The sequence below is a fragment of the Ixodes scapularis genome, unplaced genomic scaffold (assembly GCF_016920785.2).
Source record: "Ixodes scapularis isolate PalLabHiFi unplaced genomic scaffold, ASM1692078v2 PGA_scaffold1__304_contigs__length_218370807, whole genome shotgun sequence".
Lineage (NCBI taxonomy): Eukaryota > Metazoa > Arthropoda > Arachnida > Ixodida > Ixodidae > Ixodes > Ixodes scapularis.
In genome coordinates, this window is record NW_024609846.1 from 136,635,909 (window position 1) to 136,653,771 (window position 17,863).

General features: G+C 45.7%; 1 pseudogene; it reads right to left on the bottom strand.

The window, feature by feature from the left end:
• The window catches only part of LOC8039204, a 95,763-nt pseudogene that overhangs the window by 37,535 nt on the left and 40,365 nt on the right, over window positions 1-17,863 (bottom strand).

Sequence of the window (17,863 nt, forward strand, 5' to 3'; positions counted from 1 at the left end):
GGAATTATCAGAGTCATTTTTTTTTCTACGGCTAGAAACAAAACCAGATTTCTATAAGAGTCGAGTAATGCACTAATTTGTAGGTAATAATCTTGTTTAAAAGAGCACAAAAGTCGAAGACAAAGTAGTGAAAAACCACGGCAGACAATTGCTCACTCCAAAACGGCAGTGCAATTAAACGTCGGTGGCCGCATACAAAGAAAGAGAAAGCCACTTGCGTTCACTCGAACCCCCTGCCAGTTACGACAAAGTCCATATATGTCGCGTTTGTTCTATATTTTGTCCTCGTCTTTTGAACGCTTTTTACCGGGAATGCAGCCGGGGCTCATGTCTAAATGTTTAGGCTTTGAGCCGTGGGACCTGACCTTACGGGCTGAGCCCTTGACGTCCAGGTGAGGGTGGTGTTACTCGTTCGATTGGTCGAGAGTGCGTCAGGGCCTGCTCCCAATGGTATTCTAACTAGGCCCTGATTGAATTGGACAGGACTCGGTGCACTGACATAACCTCTGGCCAGACGGGAGATTGTTGAGTTTGAACTGACCCGCGGGCAGTCTTTCTCTCCCGCGGCGTTTCGCGTTAAGGTTTATACGCACATTCGCGTTTGAACGCGTTTGAGTGCGTTGCGGAGTCCTTGCGGCCAGGCGCGGTCGCTTGCGGAGCGACGCGCGCCTTCCCGCAACGCTCGGTAGCGCGACGCAAGCGAGTAGAGACTCGCTCAAATTTCCGAAGCGTTGCGGTGCGTTCGGGTGACTTCGACCAATCAGGAGCCGAAAGAGGAGAGGGGGTGACGTGATCGCTGGCCCCACCCGGCCGACTCGGCGCGACGTATCCGGTTCGCCGGTCGCAGTGCTTGCTTTTTCGTTTTGGGGAGCGGTGGGGACTGTATTTTCCAAGGCTGCATGCGGTGGTTCCAGCTTGACAAAACGTCGGGGAAGCAGGCGAGATTGTCCCAAGATCGAACACTTCAACGCTGTCGCTGTGCGCCGCCATGTTGCCTTGGATTTTGCTTACTATTGGTGAGCCACTAGCGACGATAGCGCGTTCTTATTGGCTCTTGACTGCGGTTGACTGCGTGTCAGCACAACTGTGCGTAGAAGTTTGGCGCAAGCGCTCTTCGCAACGCAACGCGTCTGCTTGCCGCTACGGAACGCACCGCGCTCAAACGCGAATGTGCGTATGGGCCTTTACTCCTTTCATGCGCGGCAACCCCTTCTCTCCGGCTACAAGTTAGCCAGCGCCCTCAACCTACAAGGGAGGACACTTCACGCCAATGTGTCCCTCTAGTAATTATTAAACTTCGTAAACCGGACCTGGCAGTTGGTTACACTTATTTTAAATTTCCGCTATTTTATGCAATTACGTTACACATCAGTAAAGCTGTATTTGTCTTATTTATTTACACACCTCCGGCAATTGCCATCGAGGTCTGGGACCAAAACAAGCTTACAACTCTACTCTTAGCTTCAGTGTGGGATTATTATTTCAAAAATATTGAGGATATTTATTTGTAGGGTACTTACATCTTGTTTCTCCGTTGAATTAAAGTACTTATCCACATACAGTCTTCCCAGTCCGCAGCCGAGTATGGGGTCGTACGGATTGTTCAAGGCGCTGACGCAATGTCTCCATCGCGGCTCCTGTCCCTGGAGGCCCCTCCAATCTTGGTTGAACTTAAAGTTGAGTGTTGTCATATTATGCGAGGCAATCGGACCTAATTTATATAAGAGTCTCCATCCAAAATAGTTGTTCACTACAACCCTGAAGGAAAAAAATCGATAAGACGCTTAAGACTTCTTACGTGTAAGAATGCGAAAGCATTCGTACAGGCAGCGCATTCCTACAAGCGGCGCGCGACGTCTTCCTTTTTTACACTGCACTCCGGCGGTGACATCACGCTCCCCCCCTGCGAAAGCGACCTCCCCCCCTTCCCACACACACACACACACACACCCTCGGCTCCACGGCTTCTGTGACCAAGCATCCGCGTTGCTGTACTTTTCTTTGTGTTTTATCTTTTCCGAGAAGCGTCCGCTTTGGCCTTCAGCGGCCCGGCGGCTTCAGTGACGAAGCCTCTGATAAGACGCGTCGAAGCCAAGGGGAACGTATTCCTTGTTTCGCTGCTAGAGACTACAGGCTTCGCTGCATGGGATTGGGGAATTCAGGTGCCGCTTTTCCTGGCTTGAAAAGCTGATAACGCCGGTTCGCTCCGCAGGACAGTTAATGCTTTCGCATGAAAACGTTAACTCAATCGTTTCTGGCTTTCATGTTTACTTACAATGCCGAAGCCCAACCTCCGCCATCTCAAATATCCGTTTTTTTCTTTTTTTTTTTTTTTCAGGTTGCGAATAATTTAGAGAAGGTTGCTAAACGTCATGCGTAGCTTAAGGTTTTTATTAGTCAAGACCAGGTGTCGGCAACATTTTTGCTGCAGCAGGCCAGATCGCCGCAAATTGACGATGGTCCGGGCCAGACGGAGAAACGAAGAGAAAGGGGGTGGGGATGGGGGGGGGGCGGGGGGGGCAGTTAGTTTACAGCGATATAATATAAAAAATGTCGCGTACTTTAAAAAGACAATGAAGGCAATTTTTTTTTAATGGTGTTTTTAGGCTTTTTAGGAACCTGGCATACTGCCCAATTTTTTATAGACATTTGTGACGCGTACTTCTGTACCTACGAAAGAACTGAAGAAACCGAAACTGAACTATCTGCGTTTCTCGTTTTTGGGCCTTTGGGCGTTTCTCGTTTTTGGTTGTCTGTACCGGCGGCATTTAGGGCGTCGAGACTCTGGTTACCGCGGTGGGTTATAGCAGCGCGGTGGCGCGGTCGTTTCGTCGGACCAACATGGACGGCAATGCCGCTCTCGCGAGCGAATTCCGCCTCCCGTTCAGTGACCTGACACCAACAGAACGAGAGATGCTCCTAAGGACACGGAACTCTGGAATGCCTCATTACGGTTACAAGTAATTTTATTACTTCAAAAAGTAATCAGATTACTCTTGTGATTACTGCCTAATAAAAGTAATCTACTGATTACAAAATTACTCCAAAAAGTAATCGATTACAAGTAATTTGATTACTTTTAATGCGTACGGTACAAGTCTGCTCTGCGGGCCCTGAGCATCCTAGAAATTCCTACACCACAGTCATGCGCAGCCTATTTTTCTATTAGAAAAGCAATCAAAGATCGCAACATACCGAGATAATCTCATGCGATGGGAGGATCTTGTTCCGGTACCCAGGACGACATGTGAACAATGAAAACGCGACATTTCGTGGAGATTGAAATCGGTGTTTTTACAAAACGTGTATGCCTTTGTAGATGATAAGAGCAAATGAGATGTGACAAATGTTAGATTTTCGCGGAGAGGGAACATAGTACTGCAATAAACGTTTAGAAAAAAATCTTTTTGTGTGTGTGTGTGTGTGTGTGTGTTGTTTTGTTTATCGCGGGAGTAATGTCTCCGGTCGTCTTCTGGTCTGCTCTCGAACGCGCGCTCTCTGGGTGGATTCATCGATCTTCCTAGTGCAGATTCCGTCCGCCATGCCGGTGACTTCCAAGCGGGCTTTGCGATCCGTCATCATCCGCGAGTACGACGGACTATAACAACTGGCGGAGGTCCTGATGTCCGGGCTGTCCGGGTGACGAGCCGCCTGCATTCGAGGTATTGCCACACGCGTCGCCGAGCGAGCGCGTGCGTGGCCGAATCCATTTCCACTTCTGGGCACCGCAGTGTACAGACGCGGAATGTCGAGCTCCGATGGAGCGCTGATAACGGCCCAGCCGGGCCGTGGTGATAAGGCGTTTTCTGCTGAGCTGGAATACTCTGTTCATCTGCCACCGCTGCCAACTGGACCTACTGTTTTAAATTCGGTATTCTTACATGCCGACGTTAAAGGACGCCCGTACCGCGTGGAAGACTTCCGAGACGCATTGACTCGCGCGGGCCTGCTAGCCGACGTAGTTTCACTGGGCTCCTACCAGATGAACCATGTGTGGTTGACGACCTTCAAGAGCAACGAAAGCAAGAAAAAACTGGTTGAAGCCCGGGAGCTCGTCGTGAAAGACCGGCGCTGCATCGTGATTGATCCCAACGGCCAGAATGTTCGCCTCAAGGTTCACTGGTTGCCTCATCATGTCTCTGACGACGAGGTGCGTACCACTTTTTCGTCATACGGCAAAGTAACTGACGTAACGAGGGAGAAGTGGCGCATTCCGGGCTGTGAAGCAATCGAGTCCAACACCCGGACGGTTCTGGTTACACTGAAGGCGGGTGTTACCGTGGAAAAACTACCGCACCAAGTGCGGATAGCCGGAGGAATGACACTTGTGGTGGCACCAGGCAGGGCCCCGCTTTGTCTTAGGTGCTATCGCACTGGCCATATTCGGCGCGAGTGCCGGGTCCCCAAGTGTAGCGAGTGCCGTCGGTTCGGCCACGCGGCCGAACAGTGCGTGCGGATTTATGCGGCGGTCGCAGGGCCTGCGGGAGGGGGAGAGGATACGTCTGAGCTCTTAATGGATGAAGCAGACATGGAGGAAGAGGGGGCCGCTGCGAAGCCAGTGCTCGCCCCTACACCGGAAGGAATGACAAACGTCAAAGCGCTGGTGCCAAGTGACGACAAACAGATTTTCACGCAAGCAGCGGTCCCTAAAGCCGCTGGAGCCGTCTGTGGCCACCCTGCGAGCGTCGTAACCCTTACCGAAAAGGAGCTAGAGGTTGAGACAGGAGCCGACGAGGTGACGGACATTACCATGACCAACGCTGGTACCCAGGCCGTCAAAAGGTCAAGGGAAACTGATCAAGACCCGGCAGGAACCCTCAAGGGATTAAGTGAAGCTGAACCGCCATCGAAAACGACTCCAGGACGACCCCTTCGTTTGCCACAGAAGGCGAGGACGAAGCCCCCCTTAGACCAAGGGGGAAAGGGAGCACCGGTACTGTGATACGCATAGCCTGCGCTTGTGAGGATACCTTCGCTTGCAGTGTCCTTCTTGTGGTGCAACGGAGATGTCACAGCTTGTTGACTCAGTCAAATTTGGAACTCTGAACGTTCGTGGCATGTCTACGAGTCGTAAACAGTACCAGGTACGAAGAGTTCTCGAAGACAATAATCTGGACATCTTCGCAGTCCAAGAAACTAAAGTAGAAAGCGAGGAGGACACAGCGAGGCTAGTGCAGCCCTTTCAGGCCACGTTTGATATCTGTGTTAGTCACGCTAACGGCTTGTCGGGGGGGTGTTTATTATTCATCAGAAGAGCGCTGAATGCTAAGGATTACGTAATAACTACAGATAGTTTCGGTAGGCTTATTGTATGCGATTTCGTAATTTTTGATAAGCCTTGGAGGGTCATTTGCGTTTATTCTCCTAATCAGGTCAAAGAAAGGAAAAAATTCTTTGAGTGTCTACATAACTTTTTAAACTGTGCCCGAGAAATAGTATTGTTAGGGGATTTCAATTGTGTCTGCGAGGAAAGCGACAGATCAACGAAGGCAAAACATAGCGACTCCAGCGCGTTGTTTCTGAGCACTATGGTTCATGAATACTCTCTCCTTGATGTTGCTACTTTTCAAAAAAAGACGGAGACGCTCAGATATACGCATTTTTGTTCGTCCAGTCACGCTAGACTTGACAGGGCTTACGTGTCAGCCGAGCTTTTAACTGGGACGGACGAGTACAAGGTTCTGCCGATAATTTTCAGCGATCACGCACTGGTGACGTTCACTTTGGGCGAAGCTAGAAGAAAAACTAATCGCTTCAGTTGGGGTTTGTGGAAATTTAATTCTAAGCTACTTGACGACGAAGTTTTTATTAACATGCTAGAAGCGTTGTTGGGGAAAATGTCCAGTGGGCATTTTATTAACGCAGCTGAGGCATGGGAGGTAACAAAGCAAGAAATCAAGCTAGCAGCTCTAGAAAGATCCCACACTCTAAAATATTTAAGGGACAAAGAAGAGAACCTACTTCGTGCAGATTTAAAGAGACTCCTTAAGTTAGAATCCGAATTTCCCGGTATATATATAAACGATATTAAAACTACCAAAAATAGTTTATCCGCAATAGAAACTGAGAAGTATAGAGGGGCGGTAGTCAGAGCGCGTGCTGAAAAATATCTCCTCGGAGAACAACCGACGAAAAGAGCGCTTAGTAGAGAAAAGCACTACGCGAGTAAGAAGAGAGTCTGTGAAATTGAGTATCGCGGCTCGTTAAGTTCGAAAGACGAAGTGATAGAGCAAGCATTTGTCGAGTACTACAGTCAGCTTTTTCAGTGTGACGCAAAGCCGAATCGGGGTCACCTTGATAACGCCTTCTTGCATCTGATTCCGAGATTAGATGAAGACACCACTGCTTGGCTTGAGCAGCCAATTGAACTTAGCGAAATCGAAGCAGCTATAGACGAACTACAGTCCGGAAAATCACCCGGTCCGGACGGGCTGAATGCTACTGTGTATAAAAAGTATAAGAACGTTCTAGCACAAAAGCTTCATAAAGTAATATTGGAAGCGTTCTCAAAAAAAACATTGCCACCTTCTTTCCTTAATAGTCACACAGTCCTCATTCCAAAAGTTTCCGACGACGAAAAACTTAGGAATGTCAAAAACTACAGGCCGATTGCTTTAAAGGCCGGCCCGCAAGCAGAGAGAAGGAACCCGACCCTCACTTGCCTTCTCGCCACTGTGAAAGGAGGAAATCGCCACTCGTTTCCTCCTCGCCGTTTTCCGATTTTTTTTTTTTTTTGCCAGCTGCCTGTTTTTTTGTTTGTTGTTTTTCTTTTTTTTTTTTACAAGTTTGGGGTGGAGGAAATGAAAGCTTCAAGGATTTGAAAAGATTATCCAGAAGCCAGCCGGCACACCTGCGACAAGGAGCTGAACCAACCGAGTAGCTGTTTTGAGCGAGCTTGGCACTTGCTCTTCCCGACGAGTTGCATTGGCTCTTTTTTAGCATTGGTTTGGAAGACGATTCTTTGCTGTTGTGAGAGCACAACTGCCTTGTTCTGCTCAAAGAAGTCGTCATTGAAGTATCAATTTTAATATAAATATCTGATTTGGCATCTTTCGTTGTTTAGGCGGATTCATGGCGACAACGGGAAGTACGAGCGGCGTTTTCTGTATATCAGGGATGGCGCTCCATAGACCAGTGGTTCTGAATCATTATGGTTCGTAAACCGGCAGAGGTGACGGAGGATCCCATTCGTAGTGGGTCTAGTACTTTTCGGTGTAGAGCGTTTTGCTGTAGGGCATTTCGGTGCGGACTTTTTGGTGCACAGACATTTCAGTGTACGGACTTTTCGCTGCAAAGTCTTTTCGGTGTGGGACTTTTCGGTGTGCGGATATTTCGGTGCACGGACATTTTGATGCATGGACATTCGACGCTATGGTTTGCTCACCGGTATCTCTTTTTCAACGTACGCAGACACGCTTCACAACGTGTTTGTGCGTTGAGTTGATAGAGATAGTCTCCTCCATAAGGTTTTGGCTTTATTATTGGTCCTGCGTGTAGGAAACGACCCAAACAGCAAGACGTTTGAAGTTGTTTGTGTATTGAGAACAATTTTGAATATCTTCAAATGCGCCTCCTCCGCGTAATCGCATAGCTCCGATTGTTAATAATAAATTGTGATGACCTCGCACGACAAAAAAAGAAACAAAAAAACAATGTAATTATTAGGGAATAAAGTAGGCGTGTGCGGGTACAAAATAAGTGTAATCAAATCAAATATCGATTTGAATCAAGTAAACAAGCCGAATTTGGTGAATGCTAAATCTATTTTATTTGGTATCAAATGTTTGCTCATTCTGGTACAAAAAAAAAAGCAGTGACCACAGATCATACACAGAGTATGATCTGTGGTCAACGTCTCCTTCCATGCCGTAATGATGTCGCCGGACGTAAAGGACTGCCTTACAATCGTGCTTATACAGGGCGATGTTTTTTAACGACTAGACATTTTTCTAAAAAAGACGTCAGAGTTACGCAATTGCGGTTTGTTCCTTATCTGTAGTCATCAAAAACACCAAATCATTCATTTTTACAGAGATGTAGTGGGCGTGAAGTGGCTCATTGCGTCCTAAAAAGCCTAATTTGGACGCGAATCGCGTTACCGCAATCTTTTCGGCCACCGCACTCCTCGCCCCTTCTACAGTGGCGTTGTCACAGCGATGCGCATGACTTGTCGCTTTGGCTTCATGGCGTTAGGCTGTGCCACGCGGAGATGGAGCCCACATAAAATCAGAACTATATTTTCGCGCCCAAATTAGGAGGACGCCGTATAATAGTGTACCCGCGTTACATCTTTTTAAGAATGGACGGCTTGGTGGCTTGCGATTATGGCCAACAACTTTCTAAATACAAGATGCCGTTTTCTTTTCTAATTAAAAGGTTAATTAGCGAATTTTAGGCAATCGGTTGGTTTTAGTTGCGTTCGTTATTGAACCTAATCCTCGCCTGGCCGTATAGCTCACCTACACAAACCACAATGGCGCTAATTTTCACTGGACAATTTGGTGGCTTTCGATTACGCCCAACTTCTTTATAAATCAACTATCCCGTTTTCTTTTATAATCAAAAATTTCATTAAAAAATGTTAGGAAATCAGTCGGTTTTTGTTGCGTTCTTTCTTGAACCCAATTTTCGCCTGGCCGTATAGCTCACATCCACAAAACGTTAATTTCCACGTTTTTTCTAATACCTAGTAGGTGAAAAAAAAAATAAACGTTGTATATGAAAGAGATGGCAGTTCTTTTCTGATATATATAAAGCGTGGGGCACGCGTCTTGCGTGCCATCTCTTTTTTTTTTCCGGCCTATAAAAACAAATCCCGGGACATTCGAAATTGAGTTTATGATGGGGCGGGCGCTTTATCACGGGGTATTTTGTCATGTTTCATAAGCTTTATTACTAGTCAGAAGGAAGCCACGCGAGCTGTATCACGTTGCAAACAGCTAATCGGGTGTTTCTCAAGCAGCTCTAGAACTTTCCATTTGACATTTTGGTTCTTAATACATCTAAAAAAGTTTGGTACTTAGTCCTAAACATTTAACTTATTAGGCATAATTAAAATACTGCAACTCTCGCAAGACGTCTGCCCAAAACATAAAGTTGGTTTCGTTGGCGTGAAGTGGCTGCGTCTTTCATTTTTGTGCTTGGTCTTTAAAGATTCGTGAAAAGCATTCGCGCCCTTATCTGTCAAGCCGCGTACGCGGACAGCGCGGCCTCCTCGGCAAGTTGTTCCCTCATCGAAGACGACAATGAATAAAAGGTACGATCAAAATCTTAATGCCTGAAGAAAGCGCAAGTTTAAAATAATTCTAAGGGTGTCAGTTGATTTTATTTCTACTATTATCAAATTTCAACACTCGTCACGGGCAGCATGAAAGAAAGCACTGCACTCTTGGCGCAAACCAGTGCCCAGTCAACGGTCCTACACTCAAACACGCATCACCACCCGACCTGTTTGAAAAATAATTAATTTCCAGTACTTCTGGTAGAAAATGCGAATTTTCTACTGAGCGTGATATTGTGTGGACCCAAAAGTCCTGTAGCCGAGATCGGTAGTTCATAGCTTCAGGAAGACGAAGAACGACGGATGCTTTATTTCCCGCGGAAGTACTGTTTTGACTTTGAATTCCACATAAAATTGTATATGCACAAATTGTGGCACGATACCGAACTTGCTTGATTAGTTTTCTTTTAAAGACAACATAACCATGCATAATCTACAGATATTGCAGAATTCATTTTAATTGGCGTACAGCGCGAAAGACAAGTATGGACATAAAGAACACAATAGAGCTTTGCATTACTACTGCATTTCTTTCCGTACTTGTGGACAGTTAGTCCGCATGACTATATTCAAAAACTGCCAAATCGTTTAAGCCTATCTTTTTTTATAGTTTTTTTCGTAGATGAATTGTGGCGAATCCCGGCTGGGTTCGGGTAAAGATCTCGCACGTGTTCAAGGACACATTTCGGCATGATTTGCCGCTTGGTGACGACGTTGAGCTGACCGCTGTTCAGCTTCTTTTCTAAGTAAGCGGGGAACGCCAGACGCCTAAATTAGCCAAGCAGCCCCAAAGCTTGCGGTAGTGCACCTTCCGAACTCCTGGGTTTTTTTGGAGATGGCCTTCGCCCACCCTGACAAAGCCCCAAACAATTATGTAAGGGCTGCAGAGGCTATCTGGGCATTCCATTTCTTCATCAGCGAACAAATGCGAAAAGAAGAGAATGAAAACTTCGTGATACCTGCTGTCTTTTAATAAAGGGCATAATATGCTACTATTCCTAGTTGCACTATTTTACGCGAAGAAAATTGTGATTTTGCGGTTCAATCTCCGTGTTTCCCGTTCTCTTTGCTGATACGCAAGATATTTGTCGGGTGTCAAGTTTTCAGTTACATTTGTCGACAGAAACTAAATGCACGTTTGGCCACGAAGAAATTTTTTTCTAAGGCTGCAGATAGATTAAATATACCATAAACCGTTTCACTTTTTATGGAAGTTTGTTTTTACTCTTCTTAGTAGCTTCAACGAGGCGGCCATCACTCTAGAAAACACCTGTAGTACGAACCTATATATTACGCCCCAGAAAGGGTCAGACTGTGTCCCTCTGACCGCAATGTCTTTGACTTGTAATTACTCATGATTATTACTTTGTACAAAAAAAAAACACAATAGTGATACAATCACTCTTCAGTGTGCCGTTTTTAGAACGACAAATTTTCAACCCTCTGGGTAGAGCTCAGAGTTTGGATAAAAATACCCATCTTTTTTACTTCTGCTGTGATGTTCAAGTTCCGTTCACTCGAGATAAATATGCGGTGTTGTAGCCTGTGTGGCCGCATGCGGAAGTATCTGAATGTAAAAGAACTTGTTCCTGGGCTAGTTGGTGTTGACTATCTGAGTGTGTGTTAGAACAGCAGAAAAAGAGCAAAAAAAAAAAGAAGAAAAGCGAGCCAGCCCGAACCCTTCCGAGCTCATATCCAGCCTGCCTAACTAATCCCTGGTGTTTGGGATTGAAGCAGACAACCTTGAAGAGGAGATTTTGCCGGGGGGGCCGGTAAGCCCATTAGCACTCGTGCGAGAAGGCCGTAAAAAGCGAGGGGGAAAATGGAGGAGGAAAGGGGAGGAGGAAAAAAAGAAAAGAGGGGGAATCTTCTGCCACGCTGAAGAAAATTTTGAGTGCCCGCCTTTAAGCAATGTAGATTATAAAATTTTTATGAAAGTGCTTGCTCGTAGACTTCAAGCTGTGATACACAACGTCATAGGAGATCACCAAACATGCGGGATTAAAGGGCGGACAATTTTTACAAACATTCACTGTGCGCGCAGTATTCTCGAGTGTTGTGACATGGATCAAGGCCAAGTAGCCATGTTACAAATAGATTTAGAGAAGGCATTTGATCGCGTACATCATGATGTTTTGTTTGATTTACTGGACCGCGTTGGGGTTGGCGAAGTTATTCTAGCTGGTGTACGAATGGCATATAGTGGGTGCACCACGCAACTGATTGTGAATGGTCGCCTTACCCAACCCATCCCAGTTTTGTCATCTGTAAGGCAGGGATGTCCCCTTTCACCTCTATTATTTAACATATATTTAGAGCCTTTCTGTCGTCGGATAATTGAAAATAGAGATATACAAGGTTTTAGGTTGCACAACAAAGAAGTCAAACTGCTGGCTTATGCGGATGATGTGGCTGTATTTTGTAACGACAAAAAGAGCATATCAGAGGCCGTGTGTGTGATTAAAAGTTTCTGTGAAGCAACCGGGGCTTCTGTAAATTGGGCGAAATGTGTTGGATTTTGGCACGGGTCATGGGCAACGAGGCCCCATCAATTCGAAAACATTAGCTTCATGCTCACCCCTGTCCCCTATCTTGGAGTGCCTCTTCAGCATTATAAAACAAACAATACGTATTGGTCATCGGTCATCAATGAAACCCGGGGAAAAGCGCAGAAATGGGTAGGAAGTGACTTATCCATTTTTACTCGGGCCACGGTGTGTAACGTGTTTTTAATTGCCAAAATCTGGTATGTCCTTCAAGTAATCAGTTGTTCCCGCATCAACATTCAGAAGCTACATCGTGTTTTTGCCGTATTTATATGGCAGTCTGGATGGGAGAGAGTAAGCCGCGATAACCTTTTTTGTCGTGTCACCAAAGGCGGACTTTCCTTGTCACACCTTTTCGTTAAGCAAGTGGTTTCGAGATTCATGTTTCTACGGGATCAAGCCGACCCTTTTCTGCGTACTGTGATACAAACCTGTTTGGCGGAGCAAATACCTTCTTTTGTCGTCTCGTCATTTAAACGCAGTGCGTGCCATCTCAGCCCTTACCTGAGTGAAGTAGTTAGCGCATTTCAGTTTTTGTCTGTGCGTTTTTCTTTAGAATATCTTTCTGGTGTCGCGCGGAAGCGTCTATCGGGGGATTTATACGATGTTCTTTTTCCTGTACCTTTGTACCGTAACAGATTCTGTGAACGCCGTGAGCGTGACGTTCTTAGCCGCGTCAAGAAAATGTACGTTCCGCCGACAGTTAAAACCTTTTTCTTTAAGCTCCATACTAATACTCTTCCTGTGAAGACATGGCTTAAAGATAAAGGGATCTTTGTTCCTTGGGGAGTTCATTGCTTTCTGTGCCAAAAACCGGAAACGATTGAGCACGTCTTTCTAGAGTGTTGGGACGCCCTGCTCTTTTGGGATGTCTTGCAGAGGACCATAAAAAAAGATCTTCCCATCACCCCGGACGGTATTAGGTTCTTAAATACAGAAGTTCAGACTGACGATACGATTCCTTTAGATACAGTCATGCTCATTGGCCTCCACAGCATCTGGAAAAGTCGTATGGCTGTAAGACATGCTGACGTGAATGTAGGACCTGTGCGAAAATATTTCGTGCAAACTGTGTGCGAGTTAACAGCTGTCTACAAAGCCAAGATTCCTCCCCCTGAGTGGTTACCTGTCTTCGAGGAACTGAAGGCCTTAAAAGACTTTTAAACTAACGACCATCTCAAGCCTTGGTATAGGCTGGGCGCTTTTCCTTTAAAAAAAATGTTTCTGTTGTATGTCATTGTGTTACAAACTTTTACTGTGGCAATAAAAAAAAAAAAAAAAAAAAAAAAAAGCGTGCGTGGCCGAATGGTTACCGTGCTTGGCTTTCGCGTGGAAGTTCAGGGTTCGATTCCAGCGAGCACAATGTTCTTGTTTTTATTTACTTGGCGTTCTCGCAAATTCGAGAACTTTCTTGTCTGATCGAGTTACGAATGTTCTACGCGCCAAACGTTAGTATCCGAATGTTCCAGAGATCTACGTGGCTACAAAAGGTGCTCCGCGTGACAAGCCGGGGTCAGTATCGCCCCAGCGCTCCATCCTACTGTTACGCCTACCTTGACGGCCTCGACGCTCTGTTCTGTTTTCTTTTTTGTTCTGGGCACTAGTTAGCCCAATTAAAAGTGTCAGTTTCCCCAGTTATTCTTTGTTTTGTCACATCGTCATTTGTGACAATATCACTCCGCGGGTCACCAGTCGGATACGCGGGGACCCTTCGCAAAGCTATTGATTTACAGTGGTCCTGCTTGCGGAACGTGGTCCTCTCATCGTCTGAGATGACCTCGGTATATTGCGATCTTTGATTGATTTTTAATAGAAAATGGACCGCGTTTCTTTATTTTATGACTTGGGAATTCCTAGGATGCTTAGAGTTAGAAGAAATAGTTATCGGCATATTTTGGCGATGTCATACACCTCCTCGGGGCTCCTTTGACTAAGTCTCTTACTGCAACTACATCCGTCAGCTTATTGATTGTTCGGAGATCAGCTGATGAGAAAACTCTATCTGGAAAATCTCTTGAGTTAATACGTCTGATTATGCACAGTTTCGAATCAAACATACCCCTTGTCCTATACGTGTGTGTGTGTGTCTGCGCGAGCGCGTATGTCTGTGTAGGTACGTGTGCGTGCATGTGTGTTTTCGGGGCGGTCAATATTGATGGCGTGCCGGAGGCAGTATAATAGTGCCTATTTCCTCGCAGACCGGATCCGGCCCTCCAGCCATTAATCTAGACAATATTATAAAGTATTAGAAGACCCGGTGCCTTGCAGGTTTTTTTTTCTTTGTTAATAACATTAAGATTTGTAATCCTGAGCAAACGCCATCGCATAATATCTTGTGCATATTTATTGTTTCTAATAAGAGTGCCTTAGAAACGCGTATTTTTTTTAATTCGTACTTATTAAACAACCCTAGAATTCAATATACAGCAAAATGTCTCCATAAATCAAAGGGCCGAGAGGACGGCTAGGTTTGGAAAAGCGTAAGTAATAATCAATTCATTATGAAATTAAATACGAATTGAGGGGCAGTCCCTACTGTTAGGTCTCTTCTTATATCGCTTAGTATTTCATTTACAATTATGTTAGTTTCTACCGATTTGCCCAAGATGACTAATTCTTTCCTAGACAAGCTTGTAGGACATTTTGTTGAATAAAAATATTTCCAGCACATTGAAGACGGCTTCTGTTGAGAGTTGAATTGATTTGTATACTCTGTCCTTGCCCAGATGTTTCATTGAGCAACTTCATAGCTCCCTTAAGGAATCCTCGATCGAAAGCATTTACCTCCTCTTCTCCGGTTAAGTTGACTGACGCATCTTTGAAGACATCCGTTAGAAGCTGACGCCACCCTCCCTGGCAAAACAAAGTAATATAGCTGCTTTCATCCAACTCTTACACTTGCTTTTATCAAGCTATTTAAAATGTTAAGCTTACGGATTTTAATATCCTATCAATGTCTTTCAGCTTCGTGGATGGCTCGGGATCCTTCTCAGGTGCGCTCGTATATTCGTCACTTCGGGCCTGGAGCTGGATTACACGAGTAGTGATCGGCAATTTTTAATAACACCGATTTTTCAACCAATAACTTTAAATGATTTTGATGATTATTATTACTAAAACAGAAAGAGGTTGCACTTATGAAGTTTTGCTTGGAGTGTTAGGTATCAGTCAATGTTTAAATTTGCTATGTGAGTATAGATTTTGCTTAGAGTTCAGAGTAATTTTAGTCGCCTTCAACTACAGCGATATTAGAACAGCGATTTGAGATTACAATATTAGGTCCATTCCACCGCTGGGAAATTCCATGATCGGCCAGAGGGCGTATTCGCAGACATGTCCAACTTCCGTCCGACAAATGACATTGGATTATTTTGTGCGGGCCATCTCAGTAAATGGTCGATCCTTCTTTATATACGGCTGTACTGGTTACTAGCTTGCCGCCCCTGCATACATTAAGTTCTCTTGGGCCTATGACATATGTGATATTGCATGAGGCCCGAGAGTATTTTCGAAAAGGTCTGCTAACAAATTTCGAAAAGCTATGGCCTTAGTTGCAAGTCTTCGAATTGCTTGGCGAGATAAGAGAACATTAGAGATACTTCTGTTAAACTATTCCTTTCTTTCAAAAAAAGAAAAAAAAAAAAGAAGCTCCACGCTTTGTTTTTTGCAACGCCATAACGATATACCTCCTCTTCTATCTTCGAGTCCACAGAGTTAACAACCACCGGTGTTAAACTGATATATGTTAGTACATATAAACTTAAAGGGCAACTTCGCTCAATTCCAAAATTTTGGGCTTATTTGCGATTCCAGTTCCCAAAGCACTACTTAACAGGTCTACGTCTTCGGATTCGCGAAATGTGGAATATTATTTGTGTAATCTTAATTTAAACATCAGCAGATACCGAAACCGAAACTTCGGTTGCGTCAGGCAACATTGGTCGAGTGTCGTCAGAGTCATGGCCATGTCACGTGGAACCACGGGGTCTCCTGACGTTCGTGGGGGCAAGGTACAGGACACGTGGCGCGGGCAGGCTGCTTCGGATGGTGCAAAAAGTGACGGCCCGGGGCAGAGGGGAAGGGGAGACGACGAAAGATGAGAGGGGGAGCGGCGAAACCGGACATGGGGAACAAGTTGGGACAGGTCGGGCTACGCGAGTCCGAGCGGGAAGACGCGCCGAGAAAAGTGCCAGGGAGCGCGCTGGAGGGAGCGCGGGAAACAACGCTCCAGAGAAGCACAACGGAAAGGCTTTCCGCTGGCGTCAGCGCCCCATACCCCCGAACCCTCCGAACCCTGTGAAGCCCGGATCACCTCAATCGCAAGGCCACCTGCCGGCGTCAGCGCTCCAAGCCCCTGAACCCTGTGAGCCCCGGAGCCATCTCGCCCATGCACCAGCACAGCGACAGACAGCCCGGGACACCACCCCATTAGAACGCCGCGACGGTCGGTGAGCTGCGGGCGGCACCAGCACCGACTCGAATTATTATTAAACAGTAAATATTGTTTTTGCCTCGTCTCTCCTCACCTCAGCGTGGGCCCGTCAGAGCGCGTCTGTGCCTTCCCTACGAGGGTCATTGCAGTATCCTTTATGCAACGTCGGGCGAACGTAGAGCAAAGCGCAAGTGTCGTCTGCTCCTCAATTTTCGCCAATATAGTTTGCTACAACATCGTATGGAAACTTGTGAAAGACACCTCCCGGGCTGGTCAACTGGTAATTCGGGCAGGCAGCAACACAACATCGTCAGCCTATGGATCTTTTGACATTCATCGCAGCTAGGCATCGGAGATGCGGCCCGCGGTCGTATCAAACAAAACGTCCTTTTGAAGCTAGAGCAGCGGCGAGACAAAACAGACTGCTCCCAGCTCTCAACTCCGAGAAGCGCATCCGGGCCACACTGATCACGCGACGCCGTTGAGCCAACACCGGGAGGAGAAACTCATGACGTCATCGTTCAATTTTGCTATGAGAAGTAAAAACAAACAAAACGTGAGAATGACGTAGTCATGCCTCTGACGTAGTAACTTAATGTTGGCCGCCCCAACTCCGTGGCATTGACTGCGCTGATGATTGCGCCTCGCGTCACAGGCTAGAGTTGGCAGATTCCGGCGACTTGGTTCATTTGAATGTTTGCTGGCCAGTTCATTAAGTATATAGACGGAATTAGATCGTAATATTTTACATGTGGTCTTTCTATATGATACTGAAGAGGCCTGCATAGTTTTCTAAATATCAAAAATGAAGCAGAGTTGCCCTTTAAACAGATACGTTTGAATACATGGTTCGACAAAACGTCTCGAACAATATAGCCAGGCAATCGGGTTTTAGCGGTCCGTCGTCTTTCGATAGAGTTGAGTCATCATGGATTGTTCTAAGTCATAACGGGGTGCTTATAAATTCGGCGCAGCTTTTTTTTTTTTAATCGCCAAGTTGAATGCCTTCATGCGCACACTAAAATTGTGACACATTAGAGGAAGAGTTCTTTGAATTTTAGCTACTTAGATTATATATTCTTTGGTTTATTACATTTACTGTATGGCTTCCTTATTGTTTTGCGACTGCAGTGGGCACAACAATACAGTTACCAGGTTGCAAATGCCACCTCACTGGGGCCACATCTTACGCGAATCCTGAAACACATTTTGCTGACACCATCCATTTCTATGAGGATTTTTTTTTTAATCGCAAAGGAAACACGTATTTTGTTTTTAAACGAAGGAACACACAGACCATTCTTTGGCGACTTCAGTTTTCTCTAATCCGGGCACCTCGTTGCCAAATCGCTTTCCGGTTTCAGAATGAACGAGCTGTTTGAGGTATTTCATCTTGTCAAATCCTTTTTGGTGATTTTGTGCAGGAAAGAATTCTATCAAAACGCCATATATTGTGCTGATTCCGATGCACTACGCAATTGCGAGATGCTCTGAACCAACTAGCACAAGTAATTTTTGTTTTAATTTCCGCGCGGTAAACATCACTGTTGTCATTGTCGCACATGGACGGCGATGCAATTATGTCTTGTTGAAACGACTCTGACT